We start from the raw sequence: 22,721 nt of genomic DNA, 5'->3' as shown, positions 1-22,721 counted from the left end.
TGGCTTTCTTTGTCTTCTCACTGTTTGTATTGGAAACACCTGAAACAACAATCATATCAGCACTGGACGAGCCATTGAATTCTAGAAGCTATCCCATTTCTCTACGCAACATCTGGTGTTCTGGTGATAGTAATTGACTCTTACATTGCCTGCTCCAACATTGCCAAAGGGTCTGTTTGGGTTTTACATAATGCATGAGACTTCTCGCTGGAACGTATCAAGGAACACTATGAAGGCTGGAGAAGACGCTAAAGGAAATAGAGGCTCAGGTGATCTTCAGTGGGATTTTGCCTGTTCCTAGAGAAGGGCAACAAAGGCGTGACAAGATTATGATGCTCAACAATGGCTCAGGCAGTGGTGCTACAAGGAGGGCTTTGGGATATATGGCCACTGGGAAGCATTTATGGACAGAGGATTGTTCTCTCGGGATGAATTTCACCTGAATAAGGAGGGAAATAGACTTCTAGGATGGAGAATGGCATAACTGATCAAGAGAGAGCTTTAAACTAGGAATTCGGGGGAGGTGGTTGGGAGATGTTCAGGTAATCTCCACACCAGTTATTCTCTTTGAGAGGGAAGAAAATGAAGTAAGAAAGGATACAGCCGTGGGTAGCAGAAAGGACTTACGGCGGAAGGGCAGTGTACATACCAATGTAATAGGTAATACTGGCGGTAGAATGTCTGTGCCCAATTGGATAAAGAATGTGAGTGAAGCCAAATGGCAAAAATTAAGATGTTTGTAGAGTAATGCAAGGAGCCTAGGTAATAAAATGGAGGAACTAGAGCTACTGGTGCAGGAAGTGAAACCAGATATTATAGGGATAACAGAAACATGGTGGAATAGTAGTCATGACTGGACTACAGGTATTGAAGGGTATATGCTGTTTAGGAAAGACAGAAATAAAGGCAAAGGTGGTGGAGTAGCATTGTATATCAATGATGAGGTAGACTGTAAAGAAATAAGAAGTGATGGAATGGATAAGAGAGTCTATCTGGGCAAAAATCACACTGGGGAAGAAAGCTACTAGAGCCTCCCCTGCGATAGTGCTTGGGGTATGCTATAGACCGCCGGGATCCAATATTAAAGGAATTGGCACATGAAATTGCAAGCCTGTTAGCAAGAATTTTTAATGAATCTGTAAACTCAGGAGTTGTACCGTATGACTGGAGAATTGCTAACATAGTTCCTGTTTTTAAGAAAGGTAAAAAAAACGATCCAGGTAACTACCGGCCTGTTAGTTTGACATCTGTAGTATGCAAGGTCTTGGAAAAAATTTTGAAGGAGAAAGTAGTTAAGGACATTGAGGTCAATGGTAATTGGGACAAAATACAACATGGCTTTACAAAAGGTAGATCATGTGAAACCAACCTGATCTCCTTCTTTGAGAAGGTATCAGATTTTTTAGACAAAGGGAATGCAGTAGATCTAATTTATCTCTATTTCAGTAAGGCATTTGATACGGTTCCACATGGAGAATTATTAGCTAAATTGGAAAAGATGGGGGTAAATATGAAAATTGAAAGGTGGAAAAGGAACTGGTTAAAGGGGAGATTATAGCGGGTCACACTGAAAGGTGAACTGTCAGACTGGAAGGAGGTTACCAGTGGAGTTCCTCAAGGATCAGTTTTGGGACCAATCTTATTTAATCTTTTATTACTGACCTTGGCACAAAAAGCAGGAATGTGCTAATAAAGTTTGCAGATGACACAAAGTTGGCAGGTTTTGCCAATACAGAGAATGATCGGGATATCATACAGGAAGATCCGGATAATCTTGTAAACTGGAGTAATAGTAATAGGATGAAATTTAATAGTGAAAAGTGCAAGATCATGCATTTAGGGATTAACAATATGAATTTCTGTTATAAACTGGGAACTAATTACTTGGAAGTAACAGAGGAGGAGAAGGACCTTGGAGTACTGGTCGATCACAGGATGACTATGAGCCGCCAATGTGATATGGCCATCAAAAATCTAATGTGGTCTTGGGATGCATCAGGGAAGGTATTTCCAGAAGAGATAAGGATGTGTTAGTACTGTTATACAAGGCACTGGTGAGACCTCATCTGGAATAGTGTGTGCAGTTCTGGTCTCCCATCATTAAGAAGGCTGAATTCAAACTGGAACAGGTACAGAGAAGGGCTATGAGGATGATCCGAGGAATGGAAAAATTGTCTGATGAAAGGAGACTCAAGGAGCTTCGCTTGTTTAGCCTAACTAAAAGAAGGCTGAGAGGAGATATGATTGCTATCTATAAATATATCAGAGGGATAAATACCGTGGAGGGAGAAGAATTATTTAAGCTCAGTACCAATGTGGACACAAGAACAAATGGATATAAACTGGCCACCAGGAAGTTTAGACTTGAAATTAGATGAAGGTTTCTAACCATCAGAGAATTGAAGTTCTGGAACAGCCTTCCAAGGGAAGCAGTGAGGGCAAATGACATATCTGGCTTCAAGACAAAGCTTGATAAGTTTATGGAGGAAATGATATGATGGGATAGCCTAATTTTGGCAATTAATCGATCTTCGACTACTAGGGGTAGATATGCCCAATGGCCTGTGATGGGATGTTAGATGGGGTGGGATCTGAGTTATTACAGAGAATTCTCTCCTGGGTGTCTGGCTGGTGAGTCTTGCCCACAGGCTCAGGGTTTAGCTGATTGACGTATTTGGGGTCAGGAAGGAATTTTCCTCCAGGGCAGATTGGCAGAGGCCCTGGGCGTTTTTAGCCTTCGTCTGCAGCGTGGGGCACAGGTCACTTGCTGGAGGATTCTCTGCACCTTGAAGTCTTTAAACCACGATTTAGTAGCTCAATCATAAGTTAGGGGTTTGTTACAGGAGTGAGTGGGTGAGATTACATGGCCTGCGTTGTGCAGGAGGTCAGATTAGATGATCATAATGGTCCCTTCTGACCTTAAAGTCTATGAGTCTATGATCTGATCTGCATTAAGCACAGTAAATTTCTTGTTTCTTTCTGTTTAGTTGAAGTAAATGTCTTCATTTTCCATTTTCCACCTGGTACAGAGGTGTCTTTAATGCTAAGCCTCTGAATAGTTTTCTGTGGAAATAAAGTTTCAGTGCAGTATAGACAAAACAACATGTATAAATCCCATTAAAATAATAACATGATCTATGTATTTCACTCCATGCATTACTTGTAAGAAACAGTCCTTGATTTTCATATTACAAAAACATATCCAGCATTAGGATAACTCTATTAGCTGTGTGTGTTTGTTGATGTACTTGCCCTGATGTATGGTAACAGCAAATTTTTCAGAAACTCATTGTCAAATTTCTTGCAGAAGTCAAAATTCTCATCTTTCCTTTGAAGATTCAGTGAAATAACAATAAATATCCACATCCTTTGTGAATGATAGGAGTATTAAAATGTAATTGCTGTGTAGTAATTTTCTTCAATGTCAACATTGCTAGCAGAAGAGAAACAGTTATCCTGCAGCCCACTAATAAATTTCCTCAAAGCAGCTGGTGGTTCACTTAAGTACAGAACTAATCATTCCAGTTCTACTCTGTACCATCTTTAAAGCAGCATCCTGACTGGAACACATAATGGTGACAAATTATGGATGAGTTTGCTTAAATATGTTAACATGTCCATGAATCTATAAATCCTCTTTGCATTGAGGTCTTTTCATTTTTACACTTTTCTCAGGTTCAGTCAAATACCTTTGTCACGGATTACATGACCTACATAACTGATCTCATCTAGGCATCTGTTTCTGTTTGGTTTAAGATTCTTTTCTTTTGCATGCTGCAGAACATTACGCAGTCTTTCATTGACCATTTACTTTCCAAACAGCAATTACTTTCAGTCCAACTGGATTTTCAGAAATCTGTAGCGTGATGCCTTGGTAGACTCAGGTGCTAAAAAAATCCAAAGGGAAATCATTTAAACATGTATCAATCAAGAAAAATAGAAGGTGCAAAGTTCTGCACTGTTAAGTTGCATCCACCCAAACCCTTTGCTTACATCCAAAACTAAAATTATTATTGCATTTTAATATCTAGATATGATATTTTCAGTTATTTTCATGGGGCAAAGATCATGCTTGATGACCTTATTTGAATATTTTGGGTCTCTACAAATCCTTAACTTGTGTAGTTCTGTTATTCTGTTTACTTAGTCAGTTCATGTCCGTGGTCTCAGTGGCATCTGGTTCAGCATTCACTTTAGCATGCAGAGGTAACAGGACTTTACATGGTTCATGCATTTTTGATAGCACACTATGTTATATATATTTTTATATATATATCAATATAACAATAAAATAATAATGTATCCCAATCCATTATCATCTAAAAATTCTCTGAGTATCTTTTGGTTTCATTTGATCATTTTCAGAATTCTCTTCAACCAAGCACACAAACTACTTCCTGTTCCACTATTTCAGACTCTGAATGGTACTTAAACCGGTTTTGACATGCCAGTGAGATTTTGTTACGTGGGCTTATGATGAAATAAGCTTACCTTTTCATTTGAATATGGGGCAGCCTTATTTTTATGTACTTACTGTAATTCCATTGTCCCCAATTTCAGTATCTATTTCTGGTTCTTTATTTCCAATGACACAAAGCAGTCTGTTGGACAACTTTAATTTTTACATTTAGTAGGAGACTCAACCAAGCACTTTGCATCATCAGTGGTTTGATCTCCATCTGTATTTACATACATGTTTTTTGCTTTTCTAATTGTTTCTTTGTACTAATGAAAGCATCATACTTTTGTAAGATGCTTGCTTTTATTGCATGCATGACAAACCATGACTTGGGCAGGATACCTTGTGAATGCCTCCATGTTTATTGTGAACAAATCTGGTCTCTACTATTTGTTTGCCCTTGTGTTCTCTATGTCTCAGTGTGAATTTTATTTTGGATACATGTCTGTTCTTTCAGTGCTTGTTAATGCTTTGATTTGGGAAGCACAGGTTTCACCAGCCCTACAAATATCTACTGTACTTTGCAAAGTCAAGTCAATTTCCTCCAGTAGCCTTGCTGTGGTCTAGTTATCAGTTATACCACAAACAATTCAGTCTCTATGTAGTCCATCAATGGTTCATGTTCCCTTGCTTTAGTTTTATTCTTCATGTCTGTAATATAATGGTCAATGGCCTCACCTTGAACTGGTTTCTTGTAAAGAAAATGAGATTTTTCAAAGTGAAATTCTTTTATGATCCATGGTATTCTTGAAATACTTCAATGACCATATCTAATTGTTTGCTGCCTCCTTTGTGCTCGCATTGGAATGTATTCTAGATCTCTAATTCCTCTGGACCTAACTGGTTGAAATTCCACATACTGCTTCATGTGGCATTTCACCCTGCCCAGCTTTTCTGCAATACCATTTGCTTCCAGAACAATTTGGAAGCCCCACCATCACCTCCTCCAATTCTTGCAGGTTCTCTTCCAAACTGAGGGGTTTGGGTGGCTTTGTTTGCTCTAGTTTTGTCAAAGATCCAGTTGTCTTCTTCCTTCTCTCTACTAAAGGTGTGATACACAGAAGTATTAATAGAGATTAATCTTTCTTTCCTGGCCTTTGTGACCTTACATTTCTTAGGGTTACAAAAGGTCAATACCCCCATCACGTGGCAGAGTTCAGTATCTAATGATTCCAGTGGCTCCTCCAACAGCATCCATATACCTTCTAGGAGGTGCTGGAGAAGAGAGGAGAGGGTGAAGACTTCTCCCATGTGTATCAGTCCCTGTTGCTGTTAATATGCGTTCATAATAGTGAAAGAATAATGAGATCAGAGCTGAAGGTCTGAGAGAAGACTTTTTATTTTTCAGTTAAATATTTACCAAAACTTGATTTTCTGTTCTGAGGCTGACTTGTCTGTCAATGAGTATCAGATTCTAGATTTATACTCTTTGTGTCAGTGGCCTTATTAGCAAATAAAGAACACTACTAAGTACAAAAAATAGCAGCATCTTACATTCTTAAAAGAGATCTGAATGTGTTTTTCCTATTGTATATTTCCTCCTACATAGTAGGGGTTTGGTTTTTCTTTATGGTCATTAAATAATATTCCTATTATATTATCTTTCAGAGTTAACAATAAGCGTCATTCCCACGTCATGTGGATCTCTAGTTTTGCCTAAACATATGCTTTTGATCTCCTCAGCAGAAAGTATGAGGATGTTACGTTTGGCTAGATTTTAGAAATAGCACCTAATAATACATTGTCACTTGTCTCATTTAATTACATGCTTGTTGCAGTGAAGGATGTAAAATGATTTTAAATAGAGAAATTTTCTTAGCTTTTCTGTGTGGCACTTTAAGGGGTAGTATTGTTATCTGTATAGGTATTTATGATATGATACACCAATGGAGTAATTTATTTTCATTTTGGGATCAGAGGTAGTGGGCTTGTCTGTGATTATTCTATCTGATTTGTTAATAATTCTAAGGGCAAAGCCTTCCATTATCACTTCCATCTCCTTTTGCTGGTTCCTAAAATGACTTATTCTCTCCTTTTACCACTGTCAAACAGAGAAGTGCAGACAAGCTTTGAAATCACCATATCAGGGAGAAGAGAATCAAAACAGTATAACTGTGCCTTGTATTTCCCTCTTTCACTTTTTCCATTGTATTGAATTGTATGTCTATTCTCAAAAATCCTAGGATCCTAGTGATCCCAAGAGAGACATTTTGAGGGGCAAATATATAATTTTAATGTGACACCACACCCTTTACAAAGAGAAATGAGAAATATCTACATAGTAGCACCAGCGTCTTAAAATATATGCAAATACCAGGAAATTGAAGGCCTGAATTAGGAAAACATACGTCCATTTCCCTTTGAAGCTTCAGAAGGCTGACTTTTGTGTGCAGAAGTATCTAAGCTTATTGGGGGAAATAACGTAATCAACAGCCTTGTCATTGGGGATGGTGGAGGTGGGGGTGGCATGTTGTGAATAGTAAGAAGGATCAAATAAACCAAAAGGAATTTGGATGCTTATTCAAAACATTGTGGTTTTCTGCCATATTATTTCTGTGTTATGTTCTCCCCCTTCCTTTCATACCCAGTTTGAGCAGATCCTTCCCATTCAACATAATTTGATCTGATTCTCCCTCTCATTTAGGTCTGTCTGGTTCTCTTGTCTTGAACCCAGTGATTCTGATTCCTCATCACTGCTTTCTGTCATCTCTCTTTTCTCTCAATAGGACCTCACTACCGTTGATATGCTGAGAACACGGAGGATTATCAAACAGTCTCACAGTCCTCACAGGCCTGGCTGCTGACTTTAAGACTCACCCTCCAGAACATATTGTAACCACTCAGCCTAGAGAACCTGCATAAAATGTGCAGTTTGAAGACTGCAGCTGGTAGTGTAGAGACCACCAGGCATTCTCAGAACTGCTCATGAATGTTATGGAACCTCTGGAGAAGTGGTTCTAGTGGAGAGGTATTTGGGTGTTGTGGTGATTCAATTTAGGTTTTGAGATGGAATTCACGTAACTTACTTTTACAGTCAGTTTTCTCATTACTGCTTAGCACTAGAAGACATCCAGGCTTATTATGAATTATCCCCTACTTTTTGCCTGAATTTGAAGTAATCAGCAGGTAAGAGGAAAGAATGCTTCCTGAACTCTGTTCCCTTCTGGGATAGGAACAGAGCCTTACACCAAAGAATAGCACTTTTAAGGTGTTATTAACATCACAACAACCAAATCTATCCTTTTATTGCACTTATAATTTTTAAAGGGTCTCCATTTAGGAAAGCAATTCCATTTCAATAGCTGAATTCCACCAATAAAAAAAGAGAAATATCCCTGGGCTATCAACCATGCAAGTCCAATCTTGCTCTCTAAGTCATTTTTTGCACAATATTTTATATAGCTGAAAAAGACCTAACAGAAAGAGAAAGTTTCCCATAAAACAAATGAAGTTTCATGGGCTTTAATTATTACCTACAGCACAACTCTTAGGTCTCTTGCAAAATCAACAAAATCAACCTTGCAAGCCAAAACATGCTATTATGTTCACATCACTATATGTATTTCACACTCACACTGTGAAAGGGAACATGCTTCAGGTGCTCAGTGGTAGGAAAAAAAGTGTGATAATTCATACAGATCCCTTGTTCAAGGCCATCCTATTTCAAAAAAGCAATTTACTTCAAATATAGAAACACTGTTGAGCTGTTGTATTAATAACTTGATGGACAAGTCCAATTTACAAGATTTGTAAACAAAACTAGAAACCCTAGGGGAAAAACAGTAGAAGACAGTTAGCAATTTTTCAAAGAGACATTATTAAGGGCACAAGAGCAAACTATCCCACTGTGTAGAAAAGACAGGAAGTATGGCAAGGGACCACCCTGGCTTAACCAAGAAATCTCCAATGATCTAAAAATAAAAAAAGAGTCCTACAAAAAGTGGAAACTAGGTCAAAATACAAAGGATGAATATAAACAAACAACACAAGTATGTAGGGACAAAATTAGAAAGGCCAAGGCACAAAGAAAGGCATGAGAAATTATTAGTTAAATTGGAGAAGATAGGAATTAATAATTTTATGAATATGGTGCATGGCTTTTTGTGTTTCTTTATGATGGGTTACTTGCTATGGAGTTAGATCACAAGTGGTTGTTAAAAGAACAATGCACAAAAGGTAAAATAATTACACAGACAGGGATCCTTGAGAAAACAATGAGGATACTGTTAACTGGGGAATACCCCCTATCCGGCTCTGTGCAGGCTAAGAGGCTATTCCCAAGGCTAAGCTTGGATCAAAGGAGAATACTACAGCATTATAGGACCCCGAGCCTGGAAAAGATGGGAGGTTTGAGTGAATTGAGAGAGACTGCCCAGCTGTGTCAGTGAGAAATGGCAGGCACTCAAGGAGACAGAGAATGAGAGTCAGGGTCTGCAGGAAGCAGGCTGTAAACTCAGCGACCACCCCCCTCACACCCGTTTCTCTTAGGGACATCAGGGCTGAGTCATGTCTACCTCAGGGCATGAGGGAAATGCCAAACAGAGAACACACAGAGGTCTTTGTTTTAAATAGATTCCTCTGAGTGCTATGAACCTCTGGGCAAATAAATCCTACTTTGTCTTGAAGAAACTGTTCCTGTTTTAGTGCCTACTGTTGTGGTTCACAGGCTCCTAGAGGGAAACTCTTGAGCCTACAAACACATACACGTATAATTCTGCTACATGCATTCCCCCATTTAATTCAATGGGACTGCTCACAGGAGTACAATTACACATGCTTATGGGTTTGGAGGACCTGGCCCATTGAGGTTTTTTCAGAAAATGTGATCCTCATCAATAGAGCCAACTGTCACTTGAATTAAAATGTAACTAATATATCTACAATATGAATGGTTGTTTATTCCATTTTGCTATTGTCATATTCATGTTTAAGCAGAAGTATGGTACTAGGCATTAACCAAATGAAATAATTACCAAACCACATTTATATAAAATAAAATCAAGCAACTGGAGAAACAACATGTCATATTTTACAGTGACTTTTAATCGTGCTTTAAATACTTCCAAAGGCTTTTTGAACAGTATGCAGTTGAAAGCCCGGAGTGATTAATTTAAAATTCCAACATCCCTTTTTCCATATTTGCCCCTGCCTATCCTTTTCCCTACTCCACATACACCAACAGGCACCATTCTTTCTAAGTGTAAGTGTTGCCTTTGGGTGTGGTTATCTGAAAGTGAAGTCAAACTTTTGTATATAGCACCTTGCACTCTAAGCTCAGTTGGGGCCACTAGCTGCTACTGCAGTACAAATAAAGGTTTATTTATTTTATCTTTCATATTATTTGCTCCTTAGGTAATAGCAGCACACAGCATAAGCCTGTCTTTATTATATTAATGTATCAAAGCCCATATTTAAGTAGCACCTGCAAAGTGAATTGCTAAAGCTCTAACATCAAAAAGATTAAGTGTTTTGAAAAGATAATTAAATATATTTTAAGGCTATAAACTTGCTAATTAAATGCATGTTTATTTCTGTACTTTGGCTTTTTGTAATTGATTTATCTGGGGTAGTTGTTAGATCTGAGCAAGCACCTGCATCTTTTATTTTGTTAAATTTGTTAGTGTTAGTGTTAGGGTTCACTTACTTATTTTTAGTTATTTTTTCCCTAAAGCAAATTGGTCTTTCTGTGTATTTCTGTGAGTTGAGGGGAACAAAGACAATGGACCTGGTTTGGAAGGGCATTGGTAATATGAGTCACCATGGAAACAGAATCCATTCTGATATGGAGGCCAATGGGCTATGAAGTACTGGGAATCTTCTGACATCTTTAGTAGAGCTGTTCAAAAACTGAAAGCTTCCCACAGAAGTTCTTGAATGGAAAATTTGCATTTAAGAGTTTTCTATTTTTCTGGGAAAACTTGGAAACAAATCAATATTTTTATTTCAGTTCAAATTGAACATTATGTTAACTTTGAAAAATCATTTCTTTGAAGTTTTGATTTCCCTCCTTCCCCCTCTTTTTCCTTTTTTTGCCACTGAATACAGTGGTTTTTAGTCACACTTCAGTCAGATATGATGTTCAGTGGTTTACACTGCTTGGAAATAGAAATTCTGTGCTTTATTTTCATTTGCGCCACAGTTTAAAGGAGCCTGAATGTGGGTGTACATGACAAAGCCCTAGCTGGGATGATTTAACTGGGACTTGGTCCTGCTTTGAGCAGGGGGTTGGACTAGATGACCTTCTGGGGTCCCTTCCAACCCTGATATTCTATGATTCTATGATTCTATGACATCTTCACAATGCTGACTTAGTATAACTGAGAATGAGGCCCTTGGATTCCCACCACGTTGAGGCATAACACTCATTGCAATTTTCAAATACTATCAGTAACCTGAATGACATTTTAGTTCAAATTAGCCATATTTTCATCATTATCTTTCTCAAAACATTTTCCAGCTTTGCTTCAGAAGAAGTGACTGAAAAGTGCCTGTCATAAATGTTCATAGTGGTGGCCTTTAGACTGCAAAAGACAGTAAGGGTGACATGGCAAATGACACTCATAACATTTCTTGGTGCTGTCAGTTTAGGACAGGCCATCAAATAAATGCCTTTGCTTCACTCTGCTCTGTTCCGCCACCACTGCCAGTTCTAGTGCTGTTTTATTTCCAGCTATCGGAAAAAAAAAAAAACAACAGAAAAAGCAAGGGTAGTTAGGGCTAGTAATAGTTAGAAGGTGGGTAGAATGTCCTTAATAGGAGGACAGCTGGTTTTTCTACTTTATGAGCAACTAGGCATTAAAGCATTGTCACTCACTAACAGGAATAGATTCCAGAGCTTCTGTTTTCATACATAACATTTTTTTATAAATTTTGTAAAATTATTGATGTTATAAAGGAGAACAATGTTTTATAATCAATTTAATCTCGTAAAAATTGGTACTCTTCTTTTCCTAATCAAGAGAAGTTATATATGTGTAGGTCATGTATAAACACATTATCTATTATCATATTATCTACATATTACATCTATAAACATATTATCTACTTCATTACCATTCTTTAACTGGAAACCCAAATGAATCAAAGGTACAGCCCCAATAACCTTTGAAACACCATGGTGTGAATATAGCAGGGCTTACCTTCCTCCCGCTGTGCTGCCCAGCTGAAGGCAACTATGAAACGTGTTACTGGATTGTATGCCTTCCAGTATTTGATTTAACCCTTAGGGACTCATTCAATCTTTCCTTCTTAAGTCAGTGGCTAAATACAATGGGAGCAGGATGGTGCCTTAGGTGGTGATATTGCAAAGACAAGAAGGCCGTGGATATCGCATTGAAAAGAAATGATTTTCAGTATCCTGACACATCTGCTTCAAAACTGTAGGTTAACTACTACAATATTTCTGAAAGCTGGAAGTACCAACTATTGCCACATAGGCCTAAAGCCTAAGCATTTCTCGTGATTATGCTTAAAAACATGTTTTGAACTCAGGCTAAAGTAGGCTAAAGTTGTTATGATAGAAATATATGGCATATGGGAATATGACATTTAGTAGTAATTGGTTGATGTTAAGCTATGTAATAACCACAAATTGTAATAAAAGATAAAAAAAGGAATGTATAAAAGATGTGTAGATGGGAGGGCTTAAAATATATTTGCATTTAGAGATGTGTAGATGGTTATTAGATAATATACAGTGGGAAGGAGAACTTGGAACTAAACCCACCAGGGATGTGAAAGTGTCCACACTGGCTTGTTTTAAGTCTGTTAATTTTTGTTTTGTTTTCTATTATAAATATACTTTGAAAGACTCAGGATATTTAAGTTTAGCTCTTTTTGTATACCTGACATCTTGAGAGGTACAACTGAAAGCATAAATTCATTGAAAAGTAAGCAGTATCTAAAATGTACAATATCAATGGGGAAATAAGATATATAACCTTATTTTAAATATACATAACATTTTTTAAAACTTTGCCATGAATTTTCTTAGAGCGTGCTCCAGACATGCCAAACCCATGAAAAAAATGCAAAAATTGGGCTTCTTTTTGGCTTAATTGGCTTGTGAGTTGCTTGTTGGCTAGTTTTCGGCTTGTAGCTTGTTTGGCTTGTAGCTTGTTGCTTTTTTTTTTCTTTTCATTGGCTCCCAGCAAACAGGGGTAAGGGGAGAGAGTCAGAGGTGCACAGCGGGCCCACCACAGTCCCAGACTGCACGTCGGGGGGATCTAATCACAAAGAGTTTTGGGGTTCTCAGGGATTGGCTTGTTTTGGCCTTATTTTGAAATGGGATTAGCTTGATTTTTGGTTTATTGTGAAAATTGGGGTGCTTATTTACTGCATGAAAGTTAGCAGCTGTAGACTGTACTCCGAGAATGTGAGGGGACTTAATCAACCTTCCAAAAGAATGAAAATCCTGAGACATTCAGATTAAAAAAAATTCTCAAGTAGCCTTATTTCAGGAAACTCATCTAGCAGAAACAGATGTCAACAGAATCAAGAAGATGTGAGTGGATGCTGAGTATCATTTATCATTGAATTTCAAGAACAGAGGCACATCAATCTTAATTCACAAAAGTATAAAGTCTTAGTTTGATCCTGAAGGAAGATACAATCTTCCTGAAGGCTATTTCAACTCAAAAATGTTAATTCTAGGAATTATTCACAATACAAGTGGACGTAATTCTGAATTTTTTAAAGACATTGGAGGCATCCTTTCTAATCAAAAAATACATTCCTGTAAAACTGGGAGGCAATTAGAATACTACGCTAGATAGATATCTAGATAAATCCAATTACATGGGACCCAGCTCCCAAAGCACAAGAGGCCAACCATCATTATTAGTGAATGAACTTGATTTAAAAGATATATGAAGACAGACACCCCTAAGAGCGTGACTATACATATTTCTCTACAGTACATTCGCCTTACTCCAGAATGGATTTTTTTCTTGTGTCTTCAGAACTGATTCCAGAATGCCTAGATGCAACTGTTGGTAATATATTCATTTCAGATCATGTTCCAATTATACTTACACAAGTTACACCTCATTAAAATCTTCTAGGTAGAAGCTAAACACTGTGCTACTTGTGCAAAATTTTGTTCCACAGTTATTCAGGTCATCTCTAACTTCATACAAGATAATAAATACTCAGTCACCTCAGATTCCATCTTTTGGGAAGCTCTGAAATCTTCTATAATGGGTGAATGTATAAAGTATGCCTCCTAAAGGAGCAGAGAAAGATTCAAGTTATTAGACTCTCTGGCCAAGGAAATAGATGAGTTGCAGAGAACGCACAAGACTGACCCACATAATGAAAACCTCCTACATTCTGTAATCAACACCAAATATAAATATAATGAATGCTTATCCAGCCAAGTTGAATTTAGACTCAACAGGGTCAAACAAAGATATTATGAATGGGGAGATAAAGCAGGTAAAGTACTTGCCAGAAGCCTTAAAATGGAACATCAACATTTCTTCCTTATTACAAGATGGGAGTGCCATACTTGAACTAACAGACATAAATAATTCATTTAAGCAATTCTATCAAGCTTTGTATAAATCAGACAACCAAACTGACTCTAAAAAACTGATCAGCTCATTGAAGGCCTGCCTTTTAATCCCCTAACTTCAGAACAAGTGTTGTTTTTGGACAGAATCTTTAAAGAACTCAAGAGATTGACCAGGCTATAAAGAATATGAATTCTGGAAAGGCCCCTGGGATGGATGGCTTTCCAGCAGATTTCTACAAAACATTCTGTAAATCGGCTATCTTCTATTCTTTCAAAGGTTTTCACTGAAACATTCAAAAAAGGAACTATGTCTCGTGACATGAAAACTGCTGTAATTACTTTAATATTAAAGAAGAACAAAGATTGTCACAGCTGTGGTGACTTCTACCCTATATCTCTATTGAACACAGATTGCAAAAGAATTGTGAAAATTTTAGTGATTTGACTGAGGACTATCATCCCAGATCTGGTTTCTTAAAGGAAGATTGGCTGCTCATAATTTGAGAAAAATTGCTCACTTGACCCAGCAAGCTCAGGAGTCAGATGTTCCCTCCATAACCTTATTTCTAAATACAAAGAAGGCCTTGGTTGAATAGGGTTGATAGGAACCCTTGATAGGGTTGAATGCCCTTATCTAATGGCTGTCCTAAAAAAAAATTCAGATTTGGACCAATATTCCTGAATTGGGTAAGTGATAATATAACTCTCCCCTTGCTTCACTATCAACAAATGGAATTATTTCTCCCACATATCAACTAGAAAGAGGGACATGACTAAGCTTTCCCCTCTTGTTCCTCCTTATTAATCGCTCTCTTGAACCACTAGCAATGTACAAGTGTCAGCATTCAACCATTGAAGGTGTGACTATAAACAAGAAAAAATATCAAATCATTTTTGTAACCTGATGACTTTTTTGTACTATTGAAGAACCCATCCTCATGAATCCCATCATATTGAATGTAGTTGACATTTTTTTAAAGATCTCTGGTTTTCACATTAACTGGAATAAATCACGAGCAATCAATATATCCAAAAGACCAGATCCTTCTCTGTGTCAGCATTTTCCATTTCAAATATGCAAAGAAATAACTTATTTAACGGTTCAAATTTGTCTTAATCTTCCCAAAATTGTTTTTATAAATATGGACCTGTGACAGGAGTCTGCTCGAGTCACTGCTTGGTGGTGCCACCTTGTGGCTCATCTCATGTGCTGGGAGCTGCAGGGCTTTCCTATTCATGGTTAAGTCCCATTAAAGTTCTCCCCACTTCCAGGGTATCATCAAAGTTTGCTTCCAGACTGCTTCCAGCCATCCCCAAATGGACTATCCCTAATGTGTCACTCCAGCAGTGATGGTAGAGGAACCCAGACCTGCCTTCTACACAGGGTTCCCGTCCAGGAACCCTCAGCCTAGCAACTCTGGGCTTTTAATCTTCCAGCCTTTATTGCTCCTTCCCTGGATTGCTTCCTACTCTGTCCCTACAATGTCATGCTCTTCCCCCTTGTATTTGGGAGTATGACTGTAGATTTCCCCCTTTGAAGCTTACCAACTTCCTCTCCTTATAGATCCCTTTATAGATCACAGGATTCTCTATTAAAAGATGTCTCCAAGGATGTAGAGAAGTGGCACCTCCTCACACTATCCTTACTGGAGAGAATAGAAAGAGTCAAAATGACTATCTGTTCAAGATTGACTTATAATTAGGGCCCTGCCATATTCATGGTCCATTTTGATCAATTTCACAGACATAGGATTTTAAAAATCATAAATTTCATGATTTCTGCTTTTTAAATCTGAAATTTCAGTGTCGTAGTTGTAGGGGTCCTGACTCAAAAAGGAGTTGGGGTGGGGGCAGGTTTGCAAGGTTATTGTAGGGCAGTTTGCAGTTCTGCTACCCTTACTTCTGTGCTGCTGCTGGCAGTGGAGTGGCCTTCAGAGCTGGGCACCTGAAGAGCGGCGGCTGCTGGCTGGGATTCTAGCTCTGAAGGCAGAGCCACCGTCAGCAGCAGTGCAGAATGATGGCATGGTGTGGTATTGCCACTTTTACTTCTGTGCTGCTGTCTGCAGAGTTGGGCCCTCAGGCAGCCACCACCACTCTCCAGCCACCCAGCTCTGAAGCAGCAGCACAGAATTAAGGGGGCATGGTATGGCATTTCTGTATTGCTGCTGGCGGGGCTGTACTTCTGTACTACTGTACTACTGCTGCCTTCAGAGCTGGGGGCCCGTCCAACAGTCGCTGCTCTCCAGCCGCCCCGCTCTGAAAGCAGCACAGAAGTAAGGGTGGTAATACCGTGACCTCCCTGCAACTCCCTTTTGGGTCAGGACCCTCAGTATGAGAAACACAAGTCTCCTCATGAAATCTGTATAGTATAGGGTAAAAGCACACAAAAGACAAGATTTCACAGGGTAGGGGAGGACACTCAGATTTCACGGTCTGAGACACATTTTTCATAGCCGTGAATTCGGTAGGGCCCTACTTATATTATTAGCCTATTGCATTTTAAGGTGTCTCTCTCTCACTCTTTGCTTGAATACATAGGCTTATCATGCAATTTATATGGGATTAAAAAAACCAAACAAACGGGAAAAAAAACAGACTCACTTGTCACACAAGACCCTTAAAAAATCCTGGCAATTGGATATGGGGTTGCCAGATTTGTATCTATATTATCTAGCATTCCAAATGTGTTCTATTATAAGGTGATTCCCCTCCATTGATTCTGTATCTAGACCTAACTGGTTTGATATTAAAAAAAGCTTTTCTTTGTTATACCTTATGAGGCTACCTACACCCTTAAGAAAAAATCCTATCTTTGCATCTACATGGGGCATTCTGCAATGTGTTACAATTATTACTACAGCATCTGATCTTACTAATTCTTTTTTCATACCACTATGGGATAACCCTGCCTCAGGATCAAGGCCAACTCCACACTTAAGACGATTTGGATTTAAAAAGGATTAACAAAAACTAAAGATATAATACAAACGGATAGATTGGCCGCCTCTGATTACATGTGTACCAAATAACAGCTATGGCTGTCCCACAGTTCTTTCTTTCAGCTGCTATGCTCAAGGATTCATGCAAGGAGAGGGGACAATTGGTCTGTTTCAACTCTCATCTCTAGAAAAGCATGGTAAGAAATATGGAAACAAAAGTCACTTTGTAAGATTTCCTAACAGGAGGCCTAATACTTTGCATTACCCTTTCAATCTCAATGAAAAATGAGGGGAAAAATTTAGCCTTACTATCACAATGGAAACCTGGGAGGATATCTGGCTTAATGTGAAAAATACTTCACATGCTTTATCATTATGATTCTTTCAGACCGAGATATTAAACTAGTACTGCTGGACTCCAGAATGTTTGTTTAAGGCTAGATTGGATACACACCGTGAACGCTAGAGATGTAAACAGTTACATGCCAACCTTTCACACATCCTTGATACCTGTCAAAAAATGTATGTGTTCTGGAACACCATATTCATTCAGTATTCTCTCAAAAGCTTTAAGTGTTGCTATCTTTCCCTACCCAAGCTTTTATATTTTAGGGGTGCTCCATTAGTTAGTATTACCAGTTAACATTAAGAAATGGATTGCAGTAACTATTTTAGTAGCCAAAAGAGTTATTTGGAGAAAATAGAAATCTGCAACTCCTCTCTAATACACAGACTGGTTTAGTGAGCTCTCTACTACTGCAGTAATGGGAAAAATGACTTTTTCTAATAGAAATGCTTGGGGAAAAAAATAAGGATGTCTTGTCACACATGTAACTATTGCATACTTTTCCAGTTTAGTATATATTAGTCCCCAATACTCATATGTTATGTTCTCACTTATATATCTATTTAGTCACTTTAATACTTGATTCCCTGCATGACTTATATGGGTTCAGGTTTTGTTTGTTTGTTTGTGTTTTGTTTTCCCCAAGTTCTGCAAATAACGTAAGTTGAATTTTGTTATTTATATACTATTTCCATCTTGTGCACATATTTATATATGTTTAGTTTTATGTGTACATATTTTTATAGAAAACAATAAAAATAAAGTTAAATAAAAAAATCGGTAGATTTTAAACCAGATTGGCCCAGTGTGAGCAGACAGACCTGGTGACCCCGATTTGGTAAGTTTTGCTTTTCGATATGTATGCTGTCATATCTTTAGTTAAGACAACCTGACTTAATAAACCAAGTTCAGCTGACTATTCAATGTCTTACTCATTGATATAACCTGAACATTTTGCAATAATCTAGCTCCTCAGAAATACACATTTCTTTTGGAAGACAGCATAGTTTGACATTACTAGAAGTATTACCAACACTGTATGAAAACATTATAACTCTTAGCTTGACACTACCATATAGCTTTGTCTGTCATACACATTCCAATTTCAATGCACTTCAGTACATCTCTCTCTATTTTCTGTTTACAAATACATAATCATTGTGCCACAACTTTCTAGAGGTTTTTAATCAATCATTCGTTGAGTCACTTGGTAGAGATAACTGCAGAAGATTATGGAAGATACTAGAAAAACTAATTGAAAATAAAATCAAATTCTAATACTTGTATATGAAAGCAGAATTTCAGAAGAGAACACTAGCCAGGTCAGAAATCTAGTGGCTGTGTTAGCAAGATTCAATTCCCAAATTTACTCCATGTTTCAGAGTAGCAGCCGTGTTAGTCTGTATTCGCAAAAAGAAAAGGAGTACTTGTGGCACCTTAGAGACTAACAAATTTATTAGAGCATAAGCTTTCGTGAGCTACAGCTCACTTCATCGTAATGCATCCGATGAAGTGAGCTGTAGCTCACGAAAGCTTATGCTCTAATAAATTTGTTAGTCTCTAAGGTGCCACAAGTACTCCTTTTCTTTTTGCAAATTTACTCCGTTAGTCCTTAGACGGGCAGGGTCTCAGAGCTCTCCTGAAGCACCATGCCCAGATCCTAAGGAAAGAAAGAAAGTGAAGGTGTTTTAGAGGACTACATAAAGGAGGAAAAACATAATTTATGAACCCACTTTATACAAAGTTTTAGAACTGTAGGCCCCTATCCACCCAAGCCTGGGATTCCTCAGATATTAATTAGGGATATTCTGTCTAGCCATATATATATTAAAAAGTCTTATCACCATGGTTTCTGAGCAATTGGTCATATTACTTTTGGGTTAGGAGGAAATGCTTATATTTCTCCATTACGCTGGAAAAGAGTGACTTATAGAGAAAACACTACATTTGATTTAATCTTGTTTTCAGCATTTAGATTGTGTACTTGGATATATCCTGGTAAATAGCTGCCACAAAGTGCTTTCTAAGGTTGAGTGAGTAAGCACAATATCAGTGCCTAGAAACATCACACACCTATAATTACCACATAGCCTGACATTAGTTGAGTCAAATACTATCGCATCAAAGCAAACTTGCCTTGATTTTCCATTCCTTGCTCTCACATACTACTTCTTGACAAAAGTAATGTTGCGTTAAAATTAATCTATTTCTTTCCAGGATATGCTAGTAGGAGTATGGCCATTGGGAGATTAACACCACAGCCCTGGAAGCATTATCATTTGTATTTGTTTCCTCATTCACAGAATCGTGGGATGGCGATATAGTGAATTCTGCAGCAAGATCACTATTTAATATTGAAAATGCATCCAGCCGAGAGCTAAGGGGAGAGCTTAAAAAAAATGTAAATGGAAAAAAAACAAAGCTAGAGAAAGCAAGTTCAGTAAACAGACATTTGAGTGTGGCAGAAAAGAGGAGAGAGGGAGCTTTATTACATTAAAAACAAATTCTAAAATACATCATTAAACATTTTAAAAGGGGCAGCTGCTAGGCCTTCTGAAACATGGCACAAAACTCTCTCCAGGTTGGCTGTAGGAGTGTGGCCATGCAATCATTGCTGTTCATTAGAATTACAAGTAGTGGGAGAATCTTTAGTCTCTTTGTCTATACTAGATGGTTTAGTCGTAGGTGTAAAGCAAAATGTTATGCTGTAGGTGTAGAGCTGTGTAGTGACAGTCAGAAAATACACAATAATACTATGTAGTTTTATTTTTATTCCTATTTAATGGGGTTATCATTTGGGACATTTTTTATTTTCTCTGTTTGTTAGGTTGTGTTTGTAAAATGCTTTGCTAACATCTCATCTTATTAGTTGTGAAAGCTTTTTCTATGCATAAATTACAGAATACGACATTCTTACAGTACATGAAAAATAGTAAGTGTTCTTTAAGGGAAAAATAGTCATGATTTATGAGGTTACTGATTTAGGAATACAAGAATAAGATTAACCCTTAGAGCACTGTCAATTTCCATACTGTCAACCAAACAAAGGCTTAGGAAAACAGGATGTCAGTATATGTAGGGGAATTAGCACTGCCAGAAAGAATACAACACTCTAGTAGAGCTGTCCATGGGAGACAAATGGGGGAGGAAACTGTAATGGATGAATCAATAGAGAACATAAGAACATAAGAGCAGCCAGACTGGGGCACAACAAAGGTCCATCTAGCCCAGTATTCCGTCTTCCAATAGTGGCTAATGCCAGGTCCCCAGAGGGAATGAACAGAACAGGTAATCATCAAATGATCCATCCCCTATCACCCCCATTCCCAGCTTCTGGCAAACAGAGGTTATGGACACCATTCCTGCCCATCCTTGCTAACAGCCATTGATGGACCTATCCTCCATGAACTTATCTAGTTCTTTTTTGAACCCTATTATAGTCTTGGCCTTCACAACATCCTCTGGAAAGAGTTCCACAGACTAACTGACTGCATTGTGTGAAAAAATACTTCCTTTTCTTTGTTTTAAATCTGCTGCCTATTAATTTCATTTGGTAACCCCTAGTTCTTGTGTTATGAGAAGGAGTAAATAACACTTCCTTATTTACTTTCTCCACACCAGTAATGATTTTATAGACCTCAATCATATCACCCCTTAGTCATCTCTTTTCCAATATGAAAAGTCCCAATCTTATTAATCTCTCCTCATTCACAAGCCATTCCATACCCCTAATCATTTTTGTTGCCCTTTTCTGAACCTTTTCCAATTCCAATATATCTTTTTTGAGATGGGGTGACCACATCTCCAGGCAGTATTCAAGATGTGGGCATACCATGGATTTATATAGGGGCAATATGATATTTTCTGTCTTATTATCTATCCCTTTCTCAAATGATTCCCAACATTCTGTTCACTTTTTTGATTGCCGTTGCACATTGAGTGGATGTTTTCAGAGAACTATCCACAATGACTCGAAGATCTCTTTCTTGAGTGGTAACAGCTAATTTAGACCTCATCATTTTATGTGTATAGTTGGGATTGTTTTCCAATGTGCATTAATTTGCACTTATCAACATTGAATTTCATCTGCCATTTTGTTGCCGATGACTGCTTACTTTTCTTAAGAGCCTTTGGTGAGGGACCTTGTCAAAGGCTTTCTGAAAATCTAAGTAAACGATATCAACTGGATTCTCCTTGTCCACATGCTTGTTGACCCCCTCAGAGAATGCTAGTAGATAGGTGAGGCATGATTTCCCTTTACAAAAAACATATTGTCTCTTCTCCAACAAATTATATTCATCTATGTGTCTGACAATTTTGTTTTTTTACTATAGTTTCAATCAATGCCTGGTACTGAAATCAGGCTTACAGGCCTGTAATTGCCGGGATAACCTTTGAAGCCCTTTTTAAAAATGGCATCAAATTAGGTATCCTCTAGTCATTTGGTACAGAAGCTGATTTAAATGTTAGGTTACAGACTACAGTAGTAGTTCTGCAATGTCACATTTGAGTTCCTTCAGAACTCGATGGTGAATACCATTTGGTCCTGGTGACTTATTACTGTTTAGTTTGTCAATTTGTTCCAAAAACTCCGCTAATGACACCTCAATCTGGGACAGTTCCTCAGATTTGTCACCTAAAAAGAATGGCTCAGGTTTGGGAATCTCCCTCACATCATCAACCATGAAGACTGATGCAAAGAATTCATTTAGTTTCTCCACAATGGCCTTAATCGTCCTTGAGTGCTCCTGTAGCATCTCAATCGTCCCGTGGCCCCACTGGTTGTTTAGCAGGCTTCCCGCTTCTGATGTACTTTAAAAAAAAATTGCTATTACTTTTTGAGTCTTTGGCTAGCTGTTCTTCAAATTGTTTTTTGGCCTTCTTCATTATATTTTTACACTTAGTTTGCCAGTGTAATGCTCCTTTCTATTTTCCTCACTAGGAACTTCCACTTTTTAAAGGATGTCTTTTTGCCTCTCACTGCTTCTTTTACTTTGTTGTTTGACCAGGGTGGCACTTTTTTGGTTCTCTTACTACGATTTTTTAATTTGAGGTATACATTTAAGTTGAGCCTCTATTATGGTGTCTTTAAAAAATTTCCATGCAACTTGCAGGGATTTCACTTTTTGCGCTGTATCTTTTAATTTCTGTTTAACTAACCTCCTCATTTTTGTGTACTCTCCTTTCTGAAATTAAATGCTATAATGTTGGGTTGATGTGGTGTTTTCCTCACCACAGGGATATTATTAAATTTAATTATCTTATGGTCAATATTACCAAGAGGTCCAGCTATATTCACGTCTTGGACCAAGGCTGCTAAATGTGATAATGGAAAGAGAAAACAGCAACTGAATGAGTTGCTGCAGCTAGTAGAGAAACAGCCTTTAAACACAGTGGCTTTTACACAGCCATAATTCCATTAACTTGAACTGCGTTACTCCTATCTAACACCACCGTTCCTGA

The sequence above is a fragment of the Dermochelys coriacea genome, chromosome 2, assembly GCF_009764565.3.
Source record: "Dermochelys coriacea isolate rDerCor1 chromosome 2, rDerCor1.pri.v4, whole genome shotgun sequence".
In the NCBI taxonomy this organism is placed as follows: Eukaryota; Metazoa; Chordata; order Testudines; family Dermochelyidae; genus Dermochelys; species Dermochelys coriacea.
Note: the sequence above shows the minus strand (reverse complement) of the source record.